This window comes from Tiliqua scincoides, chromosome 2 (assembly GCF_035046505.1).
Source record: "Tiliqua scincoides isolate rTilSci1 chromosome 2, rTilSci1.hap2, whole genome shotgun sequence".
Classification (NCBI taxonomy): Eukaryota; Metazoa; Chordata; class Lepidosauria; order Squamata; family Scincidae; genus Tiliqua; species Tiliqua scincoides.
The window spans coordinates 266,606,346-266,626,020 of NC_089822.1; the positions used below are offsets into that span (position 1 = coordinate 266,606,346).

The window sequence follows — 19,675 nt, forward strand, 5'->3', positions numbered from 1 at the left end:
TCTAGCTGTGGCACTGCTCAGAGGAGTTTCCAAAACCTGCCTTCATTTCCCAGCTGGAAAAAGGGGTGTGTGCAATTTTGCAGGATATTCTGGAAGAAGAGCAGGTCATTTGCTTATGAGAAGTCCTGCTTAACACAGCAGTAGCTTCAGACCAGAGGGAGCTGTGGCCAATGTGAATCCTCCAGCATAATAGAAACTCTCCTTGTTTAGGCAATGTGACATCAGTGGAGTATCTAGGGTGGGATATGGGGGCAAGTGCCCCAGGTGCCGCACCTGTTGGGACAGCACAACCAGCCTCTTCCCCCACCACCCATTTAGCCTCCTGCTCCTGAGGAAGGCTGGGATTCAGCACCCTTCTGCTTCAGCCCCCTCCTCTCCTCCCATAAAGGAGGAGAGGAAGGGGCTGAAGCAGAAGGGTGCTGAATCCATAAAGGAGGAGAGGAAAGGGGCAACCTAGAGCGGCAGTGCACCAGGACTTGCAACTCCCAGTACAGAGCTGCTCTAGGCTAGCCTCCCTCTGATAAAGGAGGAGAGGGGGGTGGGCGCCCCAGAACTGGGCTGAATCGCAGCTGGGGTAGCCTCAACTGGCAGCCACTCTGGGTGCAATTCCTCTCCCAGAGGTCTTGAGCAACTCTCAGCGCAACTCATAAGAACAACATAAGAACAGCCCCACTGGATCAGGCCATAGGCCCATCTAGTTCAGCTTCCTGTATCTCACAGCAGCCCACCAAATGCCCCAGGGACACACAAGACAACAGACACAACCTGTGTCCCGGTGCCCTCCCCTGCATCTGGCACTCCGAAGTAGTCCACTTCCAAAATCAGGAGCTTGCACAAACTTACTGTGACTTGTAACCCATGGTGGACTTTCTCCTCCAGAAATTTGTCCAATTCCCTTTTAAAGGCATCTAGGCCAGATGCCATCCCCACTTTATGTGGCAAGGAGTTCCACAGACTAATGACCCGCTGGGTAAAGAAATATTTTCTTTTCTCTGTCCTAATTCTCCCAACACTCAATTTTAGTGGATGTCCCCTGGTTCTGGTGTTGTGTGAGAGCCTAAAGCGCATTTCTCTATCCATTGTGTTGATCCCCTGGGTCATTTTGTATGTCTCAATCATGTCCCCCCTCAGGCGCCTCTTTTCTAGACTGAAGAGCCCCAAACTCTGTAACCTTTCTGTTACCAAAAAGACTGTTTTGCTTAGGGGAATTATTACATTAGGATTGTAGGCTGGATAACAAGACAGGGTAATGCAGAGAAATTCCCTTTTGCTTAAAGAGGAGGCTGAGAGAAAGATAACTTTCAATAAAAGATTATGGGTTATGACAAAAGAACAAAGGTAAAAATAATGCACATGGAGATATATATCTCTTGCTACCTAGCTCTCATGGTGGTTGCGTGAAGAGTGTTTGGTGCATCCGAGGAAAATAGATAAGGAAGGGGGTTGCAGGGAAGGCTTTAGGGGTCCCTGCTCTGCCAATCCCAGCTGCTAACTAAAGATGGGAAGAGAAGGGGAGAAAAAGGCAGGGGAGAAGGGAAAGAGTTCCAGGGACAAGACAGTTACCTGTCCTGTAGAGCAGTTGGAGGGGAGGGGGATCCTGAGAAGAGGACCCTGTGACACGACACAAATGTGTTGGGCCTTGGAGAGAGTGTGTGTGTGTGAGAGGAAGGCCTCTCTTATAAGGGGCTGGGAGACAGACTGAGCTGGAAGGCAGCTTGATTGCTAACACAAAGCTGGGTGCTTGGAGTATGCATACATTTGAATGGGCATCAGGATGTATGTGTCAGTTATCAGCAAAATTCAATCAGGGCTTGAGGGCTGGCTTCCTAGAAGGGGGAACTTAACCAGAACTGGACACAATATTCCAGGGGTGGCCTTAACTCCCCCACTCCCGTCGCATCCCCTAGTGTGCTGCTGCTCTAGGCCACCCCCCTCTTTATGGGAAGAGAGGAAAGAGGTGGCCTAGAGTGGCAGTGTGCCAGGAGTTGCAACTCCCAGCCTGCTGCCCCTCTAGGCCACCCCTTTCTAAATAGGAGGAGAAGAGGGGGTGGCGCAGTATTGTGACCAGAGTGGCCGCAACTCACAGCTGTGACCTGTGCTGCGTCACTCGTCTCCTCTGAGGAAATGAAAGACATGCCCCATAGCAGCACAGAATCATGCCAGATGCTGGAACTCCTGTTGCAATTCTGGAAGTGATTGCAGTGACATGATGTCATCGGTGCCATTGCTTTGGGGTCAGGGGCCAGGGCGGCAAACAGAGTGGCGTCCCCAGGTGGGAAAAAGCCCAGGACTGCCACTGCGTAGCATTGGTTCTGACGAGCCAGCCTATTCCCATCGCCTGCAAAGCTCAGCTTGGCTCCGTGTGAGCCGAGCATCTGATGATCTGGCCTGCCACATCTCCACATTCCTTCTGCTCCAAGGGATGTGCAGGTTACAAATGGCAGGACTCGGCCCTGTCAGTAACGAGGAAGGAAGGCAGCAGTTTGCTGCCCATTCCCCTGGGGAATCAGTGCAGTGCTAACACTAATTGGTGTTTCAGCAAAAGCCACACCATCTTTGCTTGCACCGGCTTTGAAAGGTTGCCATGACTCTCAAATGAGGCTTTATCTATTATGTATTTTTCACATTTTTATACCGCCCTTCCTCCAAACAGCTCAGAGGAGTGTATAGAGCTGCTCCCCACCTATTGTCCTCACAACAACCCTGTGAGGTAGGTGAGGCTGAGAGAAAGTGTCTGGCCCAAGGTCACCCAGGAAGCTTCATGGCTGAGCGGGGATTTGAACCTGGATCTTCCAAGTCTAAGTCCACCTCCCAGACCAACTCACAGATTTAAGCACATTGCCCTATTGAAGATTCTCTTTCTGTTTCAGGAAGCAACAAAAAACATAGTGAGGCTCACAGGGAGTCACGTGGAGTGTCACCGGAAGCTGCTGCTGTTGGTGTAGAACAAGAGACTTGGAGAGTCCAGGATGCGTCAGGGAGGCAGGAGGGAAGCACAGTCTGGAGGACAAAATCTGTTCCTTGTCAGGTATATGACATCCATGAAATCCCAAACCAGCAGGAACATCCGAAAGGGAAGAGAAGGAATGAGAGTCCTTTGCACGGAGAAACGATCAGTTGCACAACCAACATTGATAAACACAGCAACATCCACACAGGGGGGAAATCTCTGAAACACTCTGAGTGGAGAAATGCCTTCAGTCCAAGCACCTCTGTTTCTTCCCATAAGATCTGCACAGGGAGGAAAAATACACATCAAGGCAGATCAAGGAAGCAGAAAGGAAAGCAGACAAAGAAAGGGAGAAGTAAGTCTAGTACTTCTCAGGGTGGAGTTTTCAGTGTCATCCCACTCATTCCACGAAAAAATTCTATAAAGAAAAAGGAAAAATGCCCTCCACATGCAGAGATGGTCAGCTGTACATCAGAACTTAGAGCAGATCAAAGAATTCACAGGGAGCAGAATCCATTTAAATGCTTGGAGTGTGGAAATAGCTTCAGTGACAGCTCATCACTAGTTAGGCATCAAAGAACCCACATCGGGGAGAAACCCTATAAATGCTTGGAGTGTGGAAAGAGCTTTGTTCAGAGCTCAGACCTGACTTTGCATCAAAGAACCCACACAGGGGACAAACCATACCAATGCTTCGAGTGTGGGAAGAGCTTCGGTGTGAGTTCAAGCTTGACTGCACATCAAAGAACCCACAGGGGGGAGAAATTTCAATGCTTGGAATGTGGAAAGAGCTTCAGGCAGAGATCAGGCCTGACTGTACATCAAAGAACCCACACAGGGAAGAAACCCTATAAATGCTTGGAGTGTGGAAAGAGCTTCAGTGTGAGGGGAAGCCTAGCTGTGCATCAAAGAACCCACACCGGGGAGAAACCATTTCAATGCCAGGAGTGTGGAAAGAGCTTCCGTTACAGTGGAAACCTTACAGTCCATCAGAGAACCCACACAGGGGAGAAGCCATATAAGTGCTTGCAATGTGGAAAGAGCTTCAGTCAGAGGCATCACCTGACTGTACATCAAATAACCCACATGGAGGAGAAACCATTTCAATGCTTGGAGTGTGGAAAGAGCTACAATGTGAATTCAAGCTTGACTGCACATCAAAGAACCCACACAGGGGAGAAACCCTATAAATGCTTGGAGTGTGGAAAGAGCTTCAGTAAGAGAGCAAACCTGACTTTGCATCAAAGAACCCACACCGGGGAGAAACCGTATAAATGCTTGGAGTGTGGAAAGAGCTTCAGTATGAATTCAGACTTGACTGCACATCAAAGAACCCACACGGGGGAGAAACCATATCAATGCTTCGAGTGTGGAAAGAGCTTCAGTAAGAGCTCACATCTGACTGTCCATCAAAGAACCCACACGGGGGAGAAACCATTTCAATGCTTGAAATGTGGAATGAGATTAAGTACGAGAGCATGCCTCACTGTGCATCAAAGGACTCACACAGGCGAGAAACCGTATAAATGCTTGGAGTGTGGAAAGAGGTTCTGTCAGAGAGCAAACCTTACTATGCATCAAAAAACCCACACAGGGGAGAAACCATATAAATGCTTGGAGTGTGGAAAGAGCTTCCGTGAGAGAGCAAAACTCACTGTGCATCAAAGAACCCACACCGGCGAGAAACCATATAAATGTTTGGAGTGTGGAAAGAGCTTCAGTGAGAGGGGAAGCCTAGCTGTGCATCAAAGAACACACACCGGGGAGAAACCCTATAAATGCTTGGAGTGTGGAATGAGCTTAAGTAGAAGAGCATCCCTCACTGTGCATCAAAGAATCCACACAGGGGAGAAACCATATAAATGCCTGGAGTGTGGAAAGAGCTTCCGTGTGAATTCAAGCTTGACTGTACATCAAAGAATCCACACTGGGGAGAATCCGTATAAATGCTTGGAGTGTGGAATGAGCTTCAGTCGAAGACCAAACCTCACTGTGCACCAAAGAATCCACACTGGAGAGAAACCTTATAAATGCATGAAGTGTGGAAAGAGCTTCAATGTGAATTCAAGGTTGACTGCACATCAAAGAATCCACACTGGGGAAAAGCCATATACATGCTTCAAGTGTGGAAAAGGCTTCAGATCCAGGAGTCACTTGAATGTGCATCAAAAAAGCCACACAGGGAAGAAACCATATCAGTGTTTGAAATGTGGAAAGAGCTTCAGTCAGAGCTTAGACCTGAGTTTGCATCAAAGAACCCATTCAGGGGAGAAGCCATACAAATGCTTGGAGTGTGGCAAGAGCTTCAGTTGGAGGCAACACCTGACTGTACATCAAAGAACCCACACGGGGGAGAAACCATATAAATGCTTGGAGTGTGGAAAGAGCTTTGGGCACAGTGGAAACCTTACTCTCCATCAGAGAACCCATACAGGGGAGAAGCCATACAAATGCTTGGAGTGTGGAAAGAGCTTCAGTCGGAGGCAACAGCTGACTGTACATCAAAGAACCCACAAAGGGGAGAAACCATTTTAATGCGTGGAGTGTGGAAAGAGCTTCAGTGTGAATTCAAGCTTGACTGCACATCAAAGAACCCACACAGGGAAGAAATCATATACATGTTCTGAGTGTGGAAAGAGCTTCAGTGGCAGGGTTGCCTTGACTCTACATGAACGAATTCACTAGGGGAGAGACCATATATATGCTTAGAGCAGTGGTTCTCAAACTCTCTGGGAGAGTCACTAAGTCTTTGCAGGGGAGGGAGGGAGGCAGTGGGGGGAGGGAAAGGCAGCGATGCGATCCCCAGGATCGCGACACTCAGGGGGGCTGCAGGGACTGCGATGTACTCACCAATCCCTGCAGCAGCCTTCCCGGGTGCGGGGAGCCCTGAGTGAGCGCCTGCAGGTCCTTTGGCCTGATCCAGCAGGGCTCTTCTTATAATCTGTCCGGGACCCACCAAAAGTGATGTCATTAACCTGGAAATGATGTCATGGCCGGAAGTGACATCATCAAGCAAGAAGTGCTTTCCTGAGAATGCAGCAAGTACTGAAAGTGCAGTAGCAGGGAACTTGGGAGGACTCCTGGGGAAACTGCTAAATAGATGTGTTTTCCAGAGGACCTCAGTAATGCGGAACACTTTGTTGCCAAGAAGAAGGAACAAAGGCTGAGAGCGTGAACTGGGACTATCTTTAGAAACTGCAGTTTCAAAGATACCCCAATTTTGCTCTATGCTGGATCACATCGCATCCCGGTCGCCATATTGGAGAGATTCGGATAGCTGGTGACTGTCCCATCCAAATATCCCAACTCCCTTCCAATGTCCTCTTTTTGGCTAATTAACACCCTCTTTATCTCTACAACAGCTGTGATGTGCAAAGGAATGAACACAGAACTCCTTATCTATAGCAACTAACCAAATTTATTGCTATGAACACAGACACTCCCTGCAAGTTCTCTTGTCCAGAGGCTTTCCCTCCCCAAAACTCCACTTAACTCAGTGGGTAAAGGTCTGAAGCCTCCAATTCAAGTCCACAGTTCAATCTCCAAAGCTGTCCAATCTTCCCAGTCCAGTATTCCCAGTCCAATAAATGCAGATTGCCAACTCACAGTCCAACGTCAATATGCCGGGTCACAGTCCAAGTCCAAGTCCAAAGTCCAGGTAAGCCAGGTCAGGTCTCCTCTGGTCAGCGTCCAGCTTCCGGCTGGGTCAGCATCCGGCTGGGTCAGAGTAGCTCTGTCTCCTTCTGAAGCTGCCTTTTATCCTTGGATGTCTCATAATCCAAAATGCAGCTCAGCTGTGAGCTACCTTGTTAAATCCAAATTAGGCTCAGGTGAGCCATCTCTTCCATGTCCATGAGTCCATGTCCATTCAAAGTCCCATCAAGGTGAAATGAAGCTCAGGTGTCCAACCAGGTTTCCATTGGCCTTGATTGATTACAGCTGTGGAGCCAGCCCTGCCCTTCCCAGAGCTGTCAACCAGTTGACAAAACATGGAATCGCTGTCAACACCACATCATCCACCTGATGATCTTCTGATCTTCCATTACAGTGACTCCCCCCCCCCCACGGCCCACTAGATACAACATGTGAGTGAACAAAGGTTTAAAGTGTGAGTAATCAGTTCATTAAAAGAATTGCAAACAAGAGGTTGGAAGGAGGGAAAAATAACTTTAAGACTATTTACGTTGGCTGGCAGCCACCCAGAGTGGAAAGCAGCGAATTCGGATGTAAGGAAGCCCCTCCTGGAGTATTTTTTTCTTCTGTAATAAGGGTGATTGGAAGAAAAGACAAAAGATAATATTAAATAAATAAGGGAACATTATAGATCACCCTGGCGTAATGGTATGCATCGAAAAGGAATAAACAACTAACTTTTAACAGCTGAAATAATTTTACTTTCACTTTTGTTGCAAAAGGCTTGGAATTGGATTCAGGCCTGTCATTGCAAAAGGCTTGAAGCTGGATTCAGGACTGAGTATTTAAAGAGATATTAACTGGATTTGACAGTGTTATTAACTTGAATTGGACTACTGATCCACCCCTTTTCGATATAAGACTTGGATCACTTTTTATTTGCTGGAGTATTTTGACACTGGTGTGGACTTGAAGTGGTATTTCTTTTTTAATTGGAATACTGATTTATACTTTTTGGATATAAACCTTGGGATTATAAAATTTGAGGATTAACCTTATAAGAAGGTGAAGCAAGAAAATAAGACTGGGTTGACTATTTAATTGCTGGAACAATTCATCTTTGTTGTTATAACTAGAGACCTGAGACAGAGCTCTTAAAGACTCATTGCTTTGAACTGATATTGGTATTGAATTGGATTAGGGATTCACTTTTTGGGGGGATATCAAACTTGGGGATTAGCCTTACAAGAAGGTGAAGCAAGGCATCCTTTTTGGATATAGAATTTGTGGACTAGCCTTACAAGAAGGTGAAGCAAGATACCCTTTTTGGAGATAAAACTTGGGGATTAGCCTTGCAAGAAGGTGAAGTAAGAAAATTAGACTTGGGGAGTTTTTAAATGTTAGATTAATGAAATTTTTTGTGTTTATAATTCTTTGTGGCTATTGAATTGTGGTTATGGTGGTTTTTTGAATTGACCTGTTTTTAGATCTTGAGATTGTCATTTTAAGGGACTACACGGATTAAAAGAACTTTTTTATTAAGAAAGAGGAAAATAGTAAAAAGGAAAGAATGACATCAAAAAAGGAAGTTAGTAAAACTACACCCAAGACATCATCATCAGTTGGATCACAAATTGCTACATATGCAGCTATGGAGCATAGGAGGGAAAGCCAGACTTCACTACTGGATCTGATGAAAGATTTTAGAAATGATATGAAAGAAGAGATAGGCAAACTCTCTGAACAAATGAAGCAAATAAATTCCTCCCTGACAAGTATGCAGGATCAGATTACAAAAAACAAATAGGATGTCAAGAATTTAAAGAGAGATACGAAGAAAACATATAAAAGTATGCAGGAGATGGGAAAGAGAATGGTTCAAATGCAAAAGGAAAACAAAGAATTAGAGACTTCTGTAATGAGACGGGAGATGGAAAAAGCAGCATTTATTATCAGAATACAGAACCTTAGTCTCCAGAAGACACCAGAAGTGGAATAGAAGAATGGTTGACAATGGAGCTGGAACTGGAGAAGGATCCGATTAAAGAGATAATAGTTACTGCATATAGAGTCAATTCTAGATATGCAAGGTTGAATAACAAGTCAAGAGAGATAGTGATAAAGTTTACGAAAAGAACTTCCAAGAGATAATATATTAAAAAGATTGGAGGAAAAACAAAGAACAGTGGAGGGAGAGCAAGTGAGAGTTTTGAAAGAAGTTCCCTGGAAAGTTTGCCAAAAAAGAACACCTTATAGAAATTTTGCTGCAATATTAAGGAGCAATAGTGTGAAATATCGTTGGCAAATTCCGGAAGGCCTTTTGTTTGTTTATAAAGAGAAAACATTTAATATAAATTCAATGATGAAAGTTCAACAATTTTTATTAAAATATGGAGAAAGCCTAGGAGAACAAAACGGGGAACTTTCAGAGAAAGAGAGAACATCCTCTCAAGAAGAGGAAGAATCTTTGGATCAAACTCAAAAAGAACAGAATGGAGAAAAGAAAAAAAACAAAGAGATGGATCAAGATATAGAAGACAGCCAAGAAGAAGCAGAAGGAGCAGTGGGAGGAAGAAGGAATACACAAACGAGACAGAGAACAAGGAAATTATTAAGAAAGACAAAAACCTCTACGTGAAAATGGCTGAGCAACAAGTGAAATTTTTTTCTGTAAATATTAATGGACTGAATTCTCCTCAGAAACGCAGAAGAATGCCAAAACAATTATACCAAACCAAAGCAGATGTAATCTGTATTGAAGAAACACATCTTAGAAAAAATGATGTTAGATTTCTTAATAATAGAAAAATCGGAACTTTATTTTTTGCCTCAGACCTACAAAAAAAGAAAAAGGGGGTAGCTACATATGTTAACCCCAAATTGGAACCTAAATTGAAATGGCAATTGGGAGAATTCTGATTGTAGAGATCCAAGTTGAAACAAGGAAAGCCTTAGTTGTCAATATTTATGCACCAAATGCACATCAAGATAAGTTTTACAGAAGATTATACGAGAAATTAATTGTGGAAGAAGACAGGGATCTTTTTTATTTGGAGATTTTAATGCAGTTTTTCAAGCTAAGCGGGACAGAAAATCTAACAAAAGATCTCTAAAAAGAGGAGGAACTCTACCCAGACCTTTTTTGGAAATGGCAGAAGAATTACAGTTGATTGACACACGGAGAACACAATGCCTGGAGAAAAAACAGTTCAGATATTATTCAAATTCACATAATTCCTGGTCTAGAATTGATATGTGCTGGGCCTCAATATCTGGTTTAGACGCAATGTTTCAGACTGAAATTTTACCTAATACGTTTGCCGATCATAATCCAATTTTATTAATAATAAATAAAAAATTAAGGAGAAATAGTTGGAATTTAAGTACAACTCATTTGAAAGATCAGAAATTTTTGAATCAAGCAATAACAGAAATGGAATTTTTTTTTATGACCAATTTTTATCCAGAAACTAAAACACAAATTGTATGGGATACGTGTAAAACATTTTTTTGAGGATTAGCAATAAGGATTGCAGCAAAACAAAGAATTGGACAAGAGAAGAAAACAAAAGATCTTATACAAAGATTAGAGAAAGATGAAATGGAATTACAGAAAGAACCTACAAATCAAAGAATTCAACAAAAGATTAAGAAGATACAACATGAAATTAAAATAATGGAAACGCAGGAGATGAAGAAGAAATGAAAATGGCAAAACAATTTTTTTTTGAAAATGCAAACAAACCAGGAAGATGGTTAGCTTATAAGCTGAAAAAAGAGAGACAAAAAAACTATATTAAAACATTGAAAGGTTTGACTGGAAAAGAGAAAATAGAATTAGAAGTAAAGAAAAAAATTATTGAACAATTTTTCAGGTATTATATGAGAGAAAAAATATAGAATACCAGAAACAAATAGAATATCTGAAGAAGAAGAATAGCATTAAAATTTTAGCTGATCAAAAGAACTTATTGGAAAATACAATTACTGTAAATGAAATAACAGAAGCGATTAAAAGGCAAAATAAAAGACAAGTACATTAATGGAAGGCAACTATATTAAACTAATGAAAGCAATAAAAAAAGATTTGGAGAAGTATAATAAATTGCAACTATCCCTAATGGGAAGAATAGCTCTATTGAAAATGAAAATATTACCAAAATTAATGTTTTTATTCCAGACTATTCTGATTATTTTGAAGAGAACTTTTTTTGAAGAAATGAATAAAATTACTACAAAATGTGTCTGGGAAGGAGAAAAACCGAGACTGAAATTACTTCAAGAGGATAAAAAAAGAGCAGGATTCGGACTACCTGACTGGGAATTATATTACCAAGCAGCAGCCTTGAATTGGATAAAAGACTGGGGACTCATACCAAATTCCAAAATTTTAACATTAGAAGCACATGATCTACAAATAGGCTGGTACGCATTCTTGTTTTATGATAAAGTCAAACAGCATGGATATTTTAGACAACACATTTTAAGAAGATCTTTAATTTGGATATGGGAACAGATAAAATACAAGATATATTCTAAATTTCCCAGATGGATAAAACTGCTTGAAATAGCAAGTAATCCGAATTGGATTAAAACAGACCAAAATAAATCATACAGCGATCTGCTGAATATTAAAGGAGAGATCCTAAGTAAGCCTGAGTTAGAGGAGAAAAGAATAAAATTGGACTGGTGGAATGAAATGCGAATAAGAACAAGATTACGAGAAGACAAAAAAATAGGTTTTTATGAAGAAGATATAAGCTTTGATAAAATATTTTTGATTGATGAGGGGAAGTGTATAAAAAAAATGTACAATTTTTTCCTGGAGATGAGACATTTGAAGATGTAATGTTGCGCTGGGCAAAAAATTCTGCATGTAATATATCAGTGGATGATTGGAAGCAAATATGGAATATAAATATTAAGATAACTAAAGCAGTGTCTTTTAAAGAGAATTTATATAAAATGTTTTATAGATGGTAGCTAACTCCAGAGAAATTAGCAAAAATGTTTTCTCGGTCATCAAATAAGTGTTGGAAATATAAAGAGGTTGAAGGAACCTTTTATCACATGTGAAAAAGCAAAGAAAGACATACAAAATTATGCAGGGGATGGACAGAGTGGATAGGAAGATGCTCTTTACACTCTCACATAATACCAGAACCAGGGGACATCCACTAAAATTGAGTGTTGGGCGGGTTAGGACAGACAAAAGAAAATATTTCTTTACTCAGCGCGTGGTCAGTCTGTGGAACTCCTTGCCACAGGATGTGGTGCTGGCGTCTAGCCTAGACGCCTTTAAAAGGGGATTGGACGAGTTTCTGGAGGAAAAATCCATTATGGGGTACAAGCCATGCTGTGTATGCGCAACCTCCTGATTTTAGGAATGGGTTAAGTCAGAATGCCAGATGTAGGGGAGAGCACCAGGACGAGGTCTCTTGTTATCTGGTGTGCTCCCTGGGGCATTTGGTGGGCCGCTGTGAGATACAGGAAGCTGGACTAGATGGGCCTATGGCCTGATCCAGTGGGGCTGTTCTTATGTTCTTATGTTCTTATGTTCTAAATACTGGAAAATGATACATAAATTGTTGCAAGAGATATTGAAGTGCGTATTACCATTCAAACCAGAAATATTCCTCCTAAATGTGACATCAGAAATTAAAGATCAATGTGAGAAATACCTTATTGTACATATGGCTACAGCGGAAACAATATTGTTTGCGCAAAAATGGAAATCCACAGACGTGCCAATTAGAGAAAATTTAATAGACAAAATTTATGAAATGGAAGTTTTAACAGAAAGTATGAAAGAGAGAGATAGAGTAAGAAAGTATTGGAAGCCTTTCTATGATTGGATAGATAATTTTAGTTAAATAATACTGAGTGTATCTTTAAATATAAATTTTTATACTGATAAATATGATTGTATTGATGATTATTGTGTGTGTTTTTTTACAGTCGTTTGATTGTATTTTTTTTTTTTTTTGGAATGATGCATGTTGTAATCCAGGGCCAATACTCATGTGTAACCCATTTTCCATACCTGTATCTGTAATAAATAAATAAATAAAATATTTTTTTTAAAAAAATAAATAAATAAAGAGTACAATCCTATCTACGCTTATCTAAGAGTAAGCTCCTTTGACTATAATGGGTGTTACTTCTGAGGAGACATGCCTAGGATCGGGCTCTAAAATTAATAATTATAAATTTGCAAACTAATTAAGAGGAGATGAGATGGTGTTCCTGTTCCACCAGGTGAATTCCCCCTGTAGCCTGCCTGCAATAACCTCAAGCCCCCCCAAAAAAGAAAATTCAGTAAGTTTTCAGCCCTACCCAGTGCCCAGTTCGGGGGGCCACACACGGCCCACAGCAAGTCTGTATCCTGCCCATGGCCAGCCTCTGATCCCCGGAGAGCCTCTGGCACAGTTGACTGAAGACGTCCGGAGCTGTGCTTGTGGGGTGGGGGATGGGGGTCCATTTCAGTCCGTTTACAGCACTGAAAAGCAACAAATCTCAACTGCTCGAGTCTCTTTATTCCGCTATGGGGGGTTCTGCCTTCTGGAGCACCTGTTGAGTTCCACATTCATTGGACTGGGACCGTTCTGGCAGCCTTGCCTGACCCTCCACTCAAGGCAGGGCACATCTGCTTACTCGTACGTGCAAATGTGCAGCTTAGTTTCACTTTCCATTGGGCTCAACACATTTGTCACCTTGGAGGGGGGGACTTCCTTCTTGGGTGTTTTCTGGGGCCGCATCCCTCAGACCGGGACCACTCTAAAGCAGGGCTTTTCAGCATGCGGGGCCACCTCTGAGTGTGCTGCCCCCAACCCTGACCCAGAAGTGCTTGTGGTGACATCATCCTCGCCGCAGTAATTCCATGCTGCTGCGTCCTGCGCTCCCCCTTGGAGGTGGCAGGGAACGGAGGAGGCATTGCAGTCTTTGCGCAAGGCTCCCTCAGAGCGCTCTGGAGCCGCTGGACGCGCCCAGGACAGGGAGTGCCACCCCTTCCACTGGCCCCAAGCACTGCGCTCAGAAGGGCGCGGTAGCCCCTCGGAGCCTGGGAAACAGCACGTTTCCCCATCAGAGTCGGCGGAGGCTGCCCCCTCCCGGCCCCTGAGGGCCACCCTCCACTCCCCTTTCGCTGAGGGGGAGGGGCAGCCCTCAGAGGTGGCTGCAGCAGCACAGCCGCTCCGCGTAGTGGAAGGGGCGGCCCTCAGGACGCGGTCCTTGGTGCGGTGCAGGACTTGCGGGGGGGGGTGTGGCAGTGCCTGGGGCTCCTGCCCCCTCTGGGTACGCCACTGCTCCGGCCGCCTCGTCCTCCTGCCCTGATGGGGAGCCAGGCCCGTGAGTGCGTTCGGTCCCCTCTCCGGAGACTCTGAGCCCTCCTCTTCCAACACTGCTTCGTCAGCGGCACCTTCGTGACCCACCACAGTCAGGTCGTGACCCACCAAGCGGCAGGTGAGGGCAGGAGCTGGTGGAGAGAGTCCTCCTGCACAACAGGGGGAGTGGAGCCGCTGTTCCCTGAGGGACTGGCCAAGAGGACTTAAGAGAAAGGAACAACCACTCTTAGGATGCGCTAGGCCGGAGGCAAGAGGGGAACTCCTGGGGCAGGGGGGCAGCGGAGCATACAAAGGGGCACCTTTGAGGGGGGAGGGGGCAAGCAGGTGCCCCTGTTCGGGATTCCCCTAAAGCACAAGGCCTGGAACCATGAGCAACAGCAGGGTGAATTCTGGGGTGCCTGAACGGCCAGAGTCCGTGTGCCAGGCCTTGTCCCTGACAAAGCACAGCCTGCTCTCTGCAGATTAACCCAGTGTGGGCCCCGAGGATCTCAACAGGGTGAGCGCGAGAAAATGAACCGTTATCTGTAGCAATGCAGAGCCAGCTTTTCGTGCCAACACGGCTTGCAGCACAGGATGTTGGAAAACACCCCGAGAAAGCGGAAAATGGCTCACCATATGATACAGGCTGACACATATCTTTGTAACGTGTTTGTTTCTCATGGATCATGCTGAAAACCCTCCCTCCTCCCTTCCTGAAAGCAGTCTACAAAAATGTTGTAAGTCTAAATAGCCTTTGCTTGATCTGTCTACGGTCAAGCCCGTCTGCACACGAAAGACTTGATGTCCTCTGAATTCTCCTGCCTCGTGTGGGGGCTCTCCGAGAACCCAGGGGTACCCAGTCCCCACTTTTGTTTACACCCCCACCGCCCCCTGTGGCAGGGGGTTCCACAGGCCCCACAGGGAGGAGAGCCCCCTCCTTCCCCTGCATCTGAGGCCAGGCCAGCGAGGAGGCTGTGCCTGCCCCTGGCCTCCTCTGCTCAGAGGGTGTCTAGGCCAGGAGAAGAGCTGACCCCCTTGAGAGCCCAGGAGCTTCCCTGCCTGCGCTCCTGAAGCGAAGCCCCCATGTCTGCGGCACGCGTGGGGAGCAGGAGGGCAGGCGGAGGCAGGCTAGGCTCTGCACACAAGGGGTCTGCACACACAGATTGCACCTGTCCCAGCCCTTGGGGGGCTCCTGAAGTTCAGGGCACGCGTCGTGCGCACCACTGGACAGCCAGTGCATTGAGTGCACTTGTGGACCAGCACAGCCATCAACAGGAAGTATCTGGTTCATGCACCTGGATGAGGGGGAGAGGCGAAGAAGGTGCTGGCTCAGTGGCAGAGCCAGAGGGGTGCAGAGCGCTGGTTTCACAGAGCCCCAGCCCCTCACCTCCCCCTTCAGAGCCATCCCAGGCTGCCAGAGCAACACAGAGGGGAAGGCAGGGAGGCTGGAGCCACCCAGAGCAGGCAGACTCTGAATGGGAGGGGAAGTGTTGGTATCAGGCAAAAGGTTATTGCTCTTCTACCCAGGCTGCTTGCAAACCAAGGCACAAAAACTCAGACCCAAAAATTTAAGACTAAAGGGCATCCATTTCTCCAAAGACTTACTCACAATCTGATGCAGGCTTTGATCAAGAACTCTGTTTTGTTATAAGACCATCAAATATAAGACCATTAAATTAAAGTGAAACAATTTCACTTTAAAGAACTAGATACTCAACAGATGAATACTACTCAGTGTTGCTATTCCCCAACACCCTGCCCCTGTGGCGCTGCTCGGATCGTGGCAGTGGCACCTGCCCCCCTGCCCCCTCCGGACACGCCACTGTCCGGGGCCGCCTCCCTCCCAGGGGAGCAGGCACGGCCCTCCTTGCGCGGCATGCCTCAGTTCCCTCTGCAGGACTTCTGCCTCTTCCTCTTCCCTGGCCCTTGGCTTTGCGACCCACCACAATCAGGTCGCGACCCACCAGGCGGCGAGCAGAGGGCAGGAGCTCGTGCAGAGAGTCCACTGCCCCAGCAGGGGGGAGGGGGAGCCTGTTCCCCGCAGGGCTGGCTTAGCAGTCCCCAGGAGGCCTCTGGAGGAGGAGGAAACTACCGCTCCCAGCATGCGCTGCGCCGGAGGAAAGATGGCGGACGCGGCGAAAACTTCGACTCCCAGGATGCCCCGCGCGCGAGGCAAGATGGCGGCGCTTACTGGAAGCGGCTGAGGTGCGGCTACGGGGGAGGGAGGCAGGTGGCCGGCAGCGGGGGGAGGGGCTCCAGGGCTCAGAACAGCAGGTGCCCTCTGGGGGCCTGGCCCTGAACGTCCCTGGACCTACAGGGGGAGGAGGAAGGGGCGCTGGGCTGGGCTGGGCTGGGCTGGGTGGCGGCGGAGCACGCAAAGGAGCACCTGGGGGGAGGGTGGCAGGCAGGTGCCCCCACCACGTCCTGTGGCAGGGAGTTCCACAGGCCCAGAGGGAGGAGAGCCCCTCCCTTCCCATGAGCCTGAGACCAAGGCCAGGGAGGAGGCCCTGCCGCCCCGGCCTCTCTGCTCAGGGGGTGCGGAGGGCAGGTGCAGAGAGCGGCCCAGTGGAGGCCTGGGGGGCTTTCCCTGCCTGCACTCCTGGGGCGGAACCAGCCTGTCTGCGGCACGCGTGGAAATCAGGAAGGCCTGCAGACTCTGCCCTGACCAGACCAGGGCCCTTTGCACACAGGGGGCCTGCACCACAGACCGCTTCTGTGCCAGCGACTGCCCCTGCTACAGCCCTGGGGGGGTTCCTGGATGCAGGGCACTCTGGACGGCCAGTGCACTGAGCGCACTTGTGGACCAGCACAGAGATCAACTGTGTCTGGTTCACGCACCTGATGAGGGGGAGAGGCAGAGAAGGTGCTGGCTCAGTGGCAGAGCCAGAGGTGTGCAGAGCGGCAGATCTCGGGAAGCCTCACCTTCCCCTTCGGAGCCATCCCAGGCCGCCAGAGCAACACAGAGGCGAAGGCAGGGAGGCTGGAGCCACCCCAAAGCCTGCGGGGCCCTCGGCCTCCTGGTAGCGGATTTGCACCTCTGAGCCCCGCACCCTCCGCTCTGGCCTCCGTGGCACTCCTGGTCTGGTCTTGGCATCTTGTCTCTGCTGTGACTTCACCACTAATCATCCTTGGGGAAGGTTGTGAGTTCTCCCATACTTGGGTTGCTTTGTGGATGTCTGATGTTCTCTGCTTTGTCTTCTTGTTACCCCTTTAAGATAACTCTCTGTCTCTTCATTAGGTGTTGCATCTTCAGTACTGAAAGGAAGAATCAGCAACAGACCTGGCAGAACAGGATTCCTGTGGGTGCTCAGATTCCCTTGACTGGGTAAACTGCCTCCCTGCAGCACCTCCTTCCTTCAAGGTGAAAGTTTCCTCCCTTTGGTCAAAGATCCCATGTGATGAAGCTCTGCTGAGGAAGCTCCTCCAACCACTGCCCACAATCCAGCCCCAGAGCGAACTGCAAGTTCTTTTTGTCCATAGCTGTTGTCAAGGACAGATGCACTAAGCTAAGCTGGGAGCATCCCTTCTGCCTGGAAATGGCTGTGGAGCAAGGGGGAGAACTCCTAGCTCTGGGTCTGCACTTCCAGCCTGCACTAGAGGAACATGTGAAGCCGGGATTGAAAATGGAGCAAGAGGAGCCAGAAAGACTCCAGCCAGAGACAAGGCTGGCAGAACCAGAGGACCTCTCCCCTGCAGCCCGGAAGGGGGCTCTTGTGCAGCATCTGAACTGGGCAGAGCCACCGCACATTAAGCAGGAACCAGAAGAGGGATTGTCATTGCAGCAGTGGGAAGCACAATGGCGGGAGTTCCTTGGAACAGTGCAGACCCCTTGTTCTGGAGAGGGAAGCCCACAGCTCCCAGGGACCGTGCCACAGGGTGAGACACACATGCTCTGACCAGCTGAACGCAGAGCGAGAATGCCAAGTACTCAAGCTCTGGACTCTGCCTCGGTTGAGGCAGCCCAGCAGTAAGATAGAAACAGTGGAGTACAATAACTATATTAAATTGGGTTAAATGACGCAAACATTTGTGGAAGAAAAGCCACTGTGCCCTAATTCTTTTTAAATCAAGGGCACAATACTGAGAGCTGCCTCCCAACACCTGCTTCCTGCAGCAGAGCGGACAGTGTCTTGCTCTCAGTGTAATCGGTCAGAAGCAGGGCATAAAGGCAGTAGCCCCCCTGCCCTTTGCACCCCACCCTACCTCCAGATTAATGTGTCTTTTATGCTGAGGCATGCTGATAGACCTGCCCCCTCTGCCTTCCTTTCATCCAGTTGTCAGGTTAGCTGAGATAATGGGACTTGCCATATGCATCTGGGGAGCACCTTCTGGGTAGTAAGGATGTGTTGCGTGAAGGACTTCCTGCTGTCTCCTCAGACTCTGTCAACAGGCAGAAGATCAGATCTGGGGCCCAGAAGAAAAACTTTTGAGTTGGAGGAATAAAGTCTCCCTTCTGTCTCTTGCAGGCAGTGGAGAGGCCTCGGCATTGTGTTCTGTGTCCCCTCCTCCGTGGGCTGGAGAAGGAGGGGCTGCTATGAAGTCTACTCAGGTAGGGGGCAGGTGACCAGGGAAGCCTGCAGGGAGCGGCAACAGAAGGAGTCGCCTCCTTTGCTTCTTCCTTTCCTGTTGCTTCTGGTGCTGCAAGATGTGGGGGTGCCCATTTGCAGAATATTCCACAGGAATGCCATGAGGAATGCCCTTATGTGCACGTGGTAGCTGCCCCTTTGGACTGGCATGATCTGAACACATTGGCGGGAGTCAGGAGGGGCAGGGCTCCTTCTCTCCTCTGCTTGCAGGAATAGAGGTTGCTCACAGCGAATGTCTCAGAAGCAGCTCTAAATACCCTGCAGCTCAGCAGGGCAGTTTGCAGAGAGAGGCAGGAATGAAGGTTCATTGTGAATAAAAGACGTACCTGTGGGAAGCACCGTGAACTGCTTTGGGCCTGTGTAGTTTAAGTAGAGCTTATTTCCACACAGCACTGTGCCCAAGAACTGGAGATGGCTAGAGCCATCCGTGTGCATGTGCTGTCATCCCAGGTGCTGCCCACATGTAGAACCTGAGCTTTGAGAGACTTCACGCCATCTTGCCCTACAAGACAGAAGAGGGACGCTGTCTGTGGCTCTGCTCGTGCTCTAGGTCAGTGGTCTCCAAACTTTTTGGCCAGAGGGCCACATCAAATATCTGACATAGTGTTGAGGGCCAGAAAAAAATTTAAATATAAAATTTATATAAATCAATTAGAGCTGGAACTTAGATGAGTGAATAAATGAATGAATGGGCTCATTAATTCAGTCTCTCTGGCCCTTAGAACACCCTCCAGAGTCAACCAGAACACAACTCCAGTCATGTTCGGCCAAGTGGGCCGGAGGCTTTCGGGGGACAGGAGGCTGGCCGCATCTGGCCCCTGGGTCAGGGTTTGGAGACCTCTGCTCTAGGTGCACAAGCAGAGATTGAGCTCCAGGTGCTATTAAGTTTTAGGACAGGTGAAGAAGTGTTGCCTTTGCAAGGATAAGTCACTCTGTGCATGCCCAAGGGCACTTTCTCCAGCTGTCCTTTAGAGCACTGGTTCTCACACATTTAGCACCTGGACCCACTTTTTAGAATGAGAATCTGTCAGGACCCACCGGAAGTGACATCATCAGGCAAGAACATTTTTAGCAACCTAGGTTGCAATCTTACGCACACTTACCCAGGAGTAAGTCCCACTTACTATCCTTGTTAAGGGAATATACATAGTAGCTTGTTAAAAGTACAGGTCTGTAATATTTCC

At 47.3% G+C, this 19,675-nt stretch overlaps 1 protein-coding gene and 1 pseudogene across 1 annotated transcript in view; both read left to right on the top strand.

Annotated features, from left to right (window-relative positions):
* The window catches only part of LOC136640365 (zinc finger protein ZFP2-like), a 246,632-nt gene that overhangs the window by 98,319 nt on the left and 128,638 nt on the right, over window positions 1–19,675 (top strand). The window lies entirely within an intron of this gene.
* LOC136640513 (zinc finger protein 721-like) overlaps window positions 1–19,675 on the top strand; it is a 30,388-nt pseudogene that overhangs the window by 3,918 nt on the left and 6,795 nt on the right.